This window comes from Alligator sinensis, unplaced genomic scaffold (genome assembly GCF_000455745.1).
Source record: "Alligator sinensis unplaced genomic scaffold, ASM45574v1 scaffold1167_1, whole genome shotgun sequence".
Classification (NCBI taxonomy): Eukaryota; Metazoa; Chordata; order Crocodylia; family Alligatoridae; genus Alligator; species Alligator sinensis.
Window position 1 is genome coordinate 128,182 of NW_005842648.1, and position 7,415 is coordinate 135,596.

At 44.5% G+C, this 7,415-nt stretch overlaps 1 long non-coding RNA gene across 1 annotated transcript; it reads right to left on the reverse strand.

Moving 5' to 3' along the window:
* Positions 1-243: 243 nt before the first annotated feature.
* LOC112551896 lies at positions 244-6,198 on the reverse strand. Its single transcript, XR_003096233.1, has 3 exons — positions 6,091-6,198; positions 4,776-4,823; positions 244-337 (listed from the first exon to the last, which is right to left on the reverse strand). It is a non-coding gene; the product is annotated as an uncharacterized LOC112551896 (long non-coding RNA).
* Between the last annotated feature and the right edge of the window lie 1,217 nt (positions 6,199-7,415).

Below are 7,415 nucleotides of genomic sequence, written 5' to 3' on the forward strand. Positions count from 1 at the left end.
TAAACTGTCAGTTTAATAGAAATTAGAATAGATAGATTCTTATTCACTTTCCATCTGTGGATATTAAATATTTACAAGGTCTCAGGTAAAAAGCATGAAATATAGCATCAACCAGACATGACTTTCTCTCTCTCAGGTGTGCTATGTTCATGAGGGAAATTAATAAAAAAAGACAACAACTGAACTACAATAAAGCCCAAGCAGAGAAAAGGTAAAAGCAAAATACAAACATGTTTAAACCTACCTGTTTTCAAATCTCAGAGTCCATACAAGTATATATTGCCACAGACATCAAACGCAGAGGAAGGACTGTGCCATTGGAGAGCAGCATAGAACCCTATTCACAGAAAGACTCTTTATGTATTAATATATGAGCTGATATTCACAAAACCAAACCTCTGGCATTTGGTTACTTTAGAGCGGAGGTTCGCAGACTGCAGGCCACATGCACCCCAATCGGCACAATACTGTGGCTCATGAGACATCCTGTTTAAAAAAAAAAAAAAAAAGGAAGAAAAAAAAAAGGATTGCTGCTCGCACAGTTGCAGCCAGCAAGGGGCTGCTTGCGGGGGGAGCAGGGAGGAGGGTGATAGGAGGCAGGTGGTGCCACATGCATGTGCACAGATACACATGAACTTGACAGGCAGGTAGCATGGAGACCAGCTCTCCCAGCTCCTTCCAGGTAAGTCTATACAGAGGGGTGGGGAGGGGCAGATTGAAGCCCTCCACAGTGAGGGAGAGGAGGGAGTAAACTAGGGCAAAGCATGGTCTGGGGATGCTGCCCAGCCAGGGTAGTGTGTGGGTCCTAGGGCTGGGGTGGGAATGTGCAGCCTTGGGGCCTGGCTGGGGAGTGGAATGGAGCCACAGGTGGCTCATCCAGGCAGCAGAAGTGGGGCTGGCTCCCTCTCTTTGCCTCCCTCCCTGGGAGTGTGTGCATGGAGGGGGTATGTGCCCCCAGATTTGTGCACAGGGGCAGATGCAAGCTACCCAATGTGGCTCAGGGTTCCCTGCCCTACTTCCCTCCCCTGGGCGGCTCTGTAGCAAAGCAGAGTGAGGAGGCTCTGTGCCACTGCTCAGAGCCCCACTCCAGCCACTCCACCATGGCAAGGCACCCCTTACCCACCTGGTTTTTATGTAACATAAAAGACCAGTCACAGAATGCTGCTCAAAGCATAGACAATATGTAAGTGTTGACAAGGGGGAGGGCACAATTCTCTACTGCTGCTGCTGCCAGCCTCACTGCTGCCAGGTACTAGTTCCAACCAGGCTGCAGCCCCGTGTCCTGACATTAGCACAGAAATCTGGGGGGGAGGCAGGCATGCCGCTTCCCCCATGTGTCATCTATTGATCCATGTGAGCTGAATGAAGTGGACACCTATCTAACTTCTTGGCTCTGAGTGACAGCTGAGAAATCCAAGGGGTCCCTAAGTCAGGGTAGCCAACCTTTGGCTTCTGTGCCACAAGTGACATGTGCAGCCTGTGTATGTAGTGCACAGCAGATTGGGAAAAGGGAAGGCAGCAAAGTAGTAGAGAGCAGGAAACAGAGCAGCAGGTGGAGCAGGGAGCACAGGGCAGGAAGTAGAAAGCAGAGCAGCAAATCAGACAGGAGAAGGGAATCAGAGTGCTACTTAGGGAAGGCATGTGGTTTAATTTGTGGCACTTGTGATGCATCAATAAGCACTGCCTTAAGTGAGATCTTTGCATATTCACAGTCTTTCATTGTGCTTATTGATGCAGCACAAGTAATAGATTGCAACTCACTCTCTTGTTTGTCTAAGCTCTACAGTGCTAACAGTAGTACTTAGCAGTAAAACTTACTTTGTAAACTAAAATGAAGTGGTCACAGCTGTGAACTCACGCAAAAGAACATATCTGTTGAGAGGGAAGTGCCATTTTTCTCACATTTTTTTTTGAGTGGAATAATATTTAATGCAGTTTATGAAACAGTGAGGTGTTTCAGACATATGCCCTAGCCTCATGTTTATTATAGTTATTATTTGTAATACCAGAGGACAAAGACTCCATTGTGCTAGGTGCTGTACAAACATAGAACAGAAAAGCCATCTTTTACCGAGTAGCTTACAATCTTAGGCTAAGTACAGGGGTTCAAAAAGCCCAAGGTGGAAACACTCTAAATTTTCTAAGTGCCATACATTAAGTTGGGAGGGAACAGTACAGACATTCCCCCTTCCAAGGAGAGCGGGGGGGGGGGGGGGGCGGCGGGGGAAGGGGACACGGTGCCTGTGCTGGTGGAGGCCAGCAGGCCGGGGATACTCAAGAACACCTTCCAGAAGCTGGACCATCTTTGATTGGCCAGCTTTGACATGTGCCAACCCATCATATTGTGGGGATCTCAACTGCTACAATCCCTAGGACTCAGGGGTTCTTTCACTGGGCATGGTGCACTAGTATTACAGCAGGGTTATTTGTCTGAGCTCCTGTCACCATTTCTCAACAGAAGAACCTGTCTTTCAGGTTTCATTTCAGGATTAAAATTAATATTCATATAGGCAGACTGATTATAACTATGATTTGATGCTACTACTATTACTGATATTATTTGTTAAACATGAAGCTACCTAAAAATTAAATTAGATTTATTCTTTCCAGAATAACAGATGTGTATATGCTGTCGTTGATGATGTAACTGATGGCAGTTCCATATGCTTTATTATTAAAAAAAAAAAAAAATTTAACTCAGATATACTATGCTTTTGTGGTAGTTGTAAATAAAATAAAATATGCCATTAGGTGTCCAAATTCAGTGAAGGCAGATATGGAAGCAATTGGGAATAAAAGTATGCTGTTTCTTTTCTTCTGTCTTTTGTCCTATGGACACCAGACTTGTAGCACGGAAATATTGGTGCCTGCCACTGTAAGGGCCAAGCCAAGTGGCCAACAGGTGCTTAATTGCGGCGGACATTTTTGATCCATGGCTGCCTATATAAGCAGGGCAGTTTGCTGCTGGCAGGGCAGGCAGTAATACTGCCTTGCTGCAAGGCTGCTTAAACATCCCTGGAGGTAAGGGCAGGAGCTGTAGGGGATGGTTTGGAGGCTCCTGATCCTGGACATGACCTAAAACTGCACCCTGCCAGGAGTGGGTGGCCTGGTGGGGCTCTCAGTGGTGCGGGAGCCCCCAGGAAATGCCAGGCCAGTTACCACCCCAGTGAAAGGTGAGTAGGGGTGCCTTAACCCAAGCCCTCACCTTTGGGTGAGCCATATTCCATTACCAGCAGAGCAGGGTAGGCCAGGTAAGCTTCAGGAGGTGCCTGAGCCTGCTGGGCGAGTGACCCCACAAGGCCAGTCATGCTTCTAGGAGCACCTGAGCTAGGAATGAGGAACCCCGATCCCTAAGGCAGGCAGGAGGCGAAAATCCTGATGAGGCACTTGACTGGTCAATGCTGGGGCCAGGACCAAATGGTCAAAAGAGCCAGAGGCCCACCGTAAGGGACACTCACCAAGAGCTAAGGAGCTCAGGGTTCCGACTGGGCCTGAGACGGGGCCAGGGATTATGGAAGCTGAAGATCCCCAGGGCTGGGGGCCACAGCTAATGGGCAAAGGCAATAGTTTAGCTAACTGCCTGAGATGTCATCTGCGAGGCTTAGGTCACAGTGTAGGGGTGGAATGGAGCTGCGGATAGCCCCCCCTGAATATCAGGGTGTATAATGGGCAGCCTCCCACCTTTAATTAACAACATTATTAGTTACCAACAAGGCGTGGTAGGCGGCGTGCCCAGAGGCAGGTAGGAAGCTAGCCCTGTGGCAAGCCAGGGACCCCCACTTCACCACAAGACTCCCAACACAAGTTATTCCAGATAACCAAATAAGCTTACTACGAACAAGTTCCTCCGATTTGTTCCATGAAGTAAGGGTGGGTGTATTTGTATACTCCAAATTATTTCTGAGCAAGTCAAAAATAACCCGCTGTAATCTCTTACTTCATGGAACAACTCTTATTTGATTGCTAATTGTCTTTTCTGGGAGGAAAACATAACCATTTTTCCCCATCTAAATTCAATAGAAACCTAAAATAAATGTGGTCCTATTCAATTCTGACAGCAAATGGCTGTAATTTATTTTTGACATGTTAACATTTACTACATCTGCTTAAAGGATGGGATCATCAGCATGGCAAAGATGGTTTGCTTGATTAATTGCCAGGCTTCTGTGCCTAACATACATGAGGAAAAGGAATGTGCCTAGAATCAATCTTTGCAGAACAATCTGATGAATAATTGTGAAATAAAACAAGTTTAAAAAAACCCCCTATAATATGTCCTTTTCTATCAATGAACTATTTTTCAAATTCTCTAGGAATGTAATGATTATCAAAAGGGAATATATCTAACCATAATATTAACATTATGATTTTAAATGAATTTCTCAGACTTGCAGGCATTCACTAAATTTAAATGTATAGTGTAAGTAGAATTTGATGAGAAGTAACCCCTTCCTTCCTGACAATGCTTAGAGAAGTATTTTAATAACTTAACATTTTTAGAAGGTGTCCAAAACAAACTAAAAACATGACTTCCTATTTAAATATTTCTACAGACTGCAAAGTTTTAAAATTTTCCCTCATTCAGAAAGATTAATAGTAGTTTTGAGACATTTCTAGAATCCATATGAGTATTTTCTACCTCATAAAAATGACTATGTTTACTAACAATTAGTTACAGAAATTTGAAATTGGAAATAACAAGAGGAGAATTCAATGAAATAAAATAGAAATAATATATAACCAATATAGAGAAAAAACAGCCATGATATACTTACAATCTCATTTGTGTAGATTTGTGAATTCTAAACTAAGATGAGAAGTAACTGTCAGAAAGATCACAGGTTAAACGTATTGCACTGTATTCTCCAGAAAGTTGCTTTAGAGGACTGAAAGTCATCCAAATGATGATTTGGAATAAATCAAAAAATTACCCATAGAGGTCCATCTGCTCAAGTTATTTGTTAAATGCTTTGTAAGAAGTATGGTGAGCCTGAGGTAAATCTAATCTGGCCAACAACAGATGGAGTTCAATTTTCTATGATCTTTAGATTCCTCTTGGTAAACCTGGATTGGCTATGAATGGCCTAGAGCTTTCTTCAATCTGCTCCTGATGAAGCTACACTATTCACTGAGGTCTGGACTCGACACAAATCATTTACAAGAAAAACATCATACTGCAAAGGCCATTATGAACTCAATTAAATTAACTTACATGAGAAAAAATGCTATAAATATCAGTCTGTTTTTGTGGGAAATATAATGCTACATCAATACTATACTACTTCATAAAAAAAAGAAAAAAAGGGGGGCGGGGTAGGGGAGGCATGCATCAGATGGTACAAACCCGTAGTAAAAAAGTGAAGCTAAATGTAACAGGGTCCCAATCCATGGGTGGATGTGATACCCTGGGAGCCCCCTCAGCCCTTATCAATTTTACTTTCTTTGGGTAATCTCCCTTTCCACTTTCCTGCCATACCTTAATGTATTTATCTTTTAGAAAAAGGGTGGCTGCCCCAGGGCTCCCCAAGCCTAGTAGTACACTTGTACGTGTTCATGCTCATTGCCTTCAGGGTTAATTATGTGGGCTCCACCCTCACCAATATCCATGCCCATGCGTCACAGATATTTCAGGTCATCAGTTAGATGGGCATCTTGCCCCACACCACTAGGCCACCTTAGGCCTCTACTCCCTTGGGGCCTCGGCCTGCCTGGCTTCTGCCTCACTGCTCTAGCTGGTCCCTCTGGCCTAGACCCGGTGCACTGGGCCTAGCTGCAGCCCTTCTCTCAGGCACTGGGCCCCTTGGCCCCACGCTCTGCTTCTCTCTGGCCTGTGGGCTCTCTAGCCCTACTTCTGCCCCTCTCAGGTAATGCTGGGCTCCCTGGTCCCGCACTGTGCCATGCCTGACCCCTGGCATATGCCCTTAGGGCACTAATGGGACCTCCAGGCCACCCCTTTCTAGTCCCACCCAAACCACTGGTAGTAAACCATAACAAAGGGAAAAAGGACACTGGCTGTAACAAACTTAACCTGCTCTAGGTATAGCAAATGCCAACAATAGCTTGCTGTCTTGTGGCAAGGCTTCCCCTTACCCAGGGTTGTGTTCCTCCATAAGACACCACTATTTTGCTGACAGTCCTTAGAGCAGCTCCGAAGTCAGCCCAGTCTCCCCCTACAGTTTTCCTGGACACAAGCTCTTCATCCAGTAGCTTGCAGGGCTAGACTGCCTGGCTTCACTCAGGCCCAGGCTTCTATGCTGCTCCAGCCCTGCCCACATTCAGTCAGGTGATCTATCAGCTGCCCTGACCACCTGGCTTTTTATTAACCCCAGCTTTACTGGCTGGCTTTCTACCCCCCCCTGCTTTTCTGTAACAAGATAAGAATTCCCTGTTACATCAAGTTAAAATAAAATCAGTGAGGAAAGAGAAGATGATAAAGTTAAATAATTTGCACTCTGAGTCAAATCAATATTTAAACAAAGTTCTTCTATCAAAGAACGGTAGCTGCCGTAGAAAAGTTAGAAATATGAGAAAATTGGAATTATATGAAAGCGTAGAGAATTAATATACTTTTTGTTTTAAAAACACTCTTCCACCAAAGATGTTGTCCCCTCTACAAAGGATGGCCTGATACATAAGATGTCTTTGGAAAATTCAGTGAATGATTGCCCCTCTGTGGCCACTATTTTCAAAGTATCCAAGAGAAGCTGTCTGGGTTTTCATTTAGTGGTTATGTCTGAGGCCCCTCATTTAGGTGCAACAGCAATTCCCTATTTGGCTGCCCAGGCTCCATAACCCCCTCACCTCTACAGTAGAGGACACTGCTTCAACTGGAGCGGCACTTCCCCATTCCCAGGTGCCGCCTTTTGTCACTAGTTACTGTTACCTTATGTGCACCCTATACTGCATGTACCAAGTGGGGCAGAAATAGGTTCAGCAAGAACAACTGCAGAGGCTCTAGATAGCTCCTAGCATGCCTGCTAGAACCTAATGCTCTAGATCCAGCTATGGCAAAGTGTCGACACAATGTTTTTGTACTCCAGCCTTTGTAAGTGCCCAGAGGAAAGTCCAGGTTGCATCAAAATGATACTCAGGGGGGTTAAACAGACTGCTATAATTGGTCACTATGTGATGGCTGTAACTTTGGGCAAAAGCAAGGATAAAACCAGAGACCTCTAGAGATAATAAGCACATGTGCATCTACTGATATCAAGTGCAAGAAATTTAAAACACTTCCAGGCTCATTTTCTCATTTTGCTGTTTTAAGCTTCTTGAACATTCTACACACATACAAAAAATCCTATGTGAACAGAGCATCCACATTGTAAAGTCAGGTGCTTAAAAGTTAAGCACCATCAGAATGAAGTTTCCGTGCATCATTAATTGGGCCTCAAATGATACAGTGTTTAATTATATGA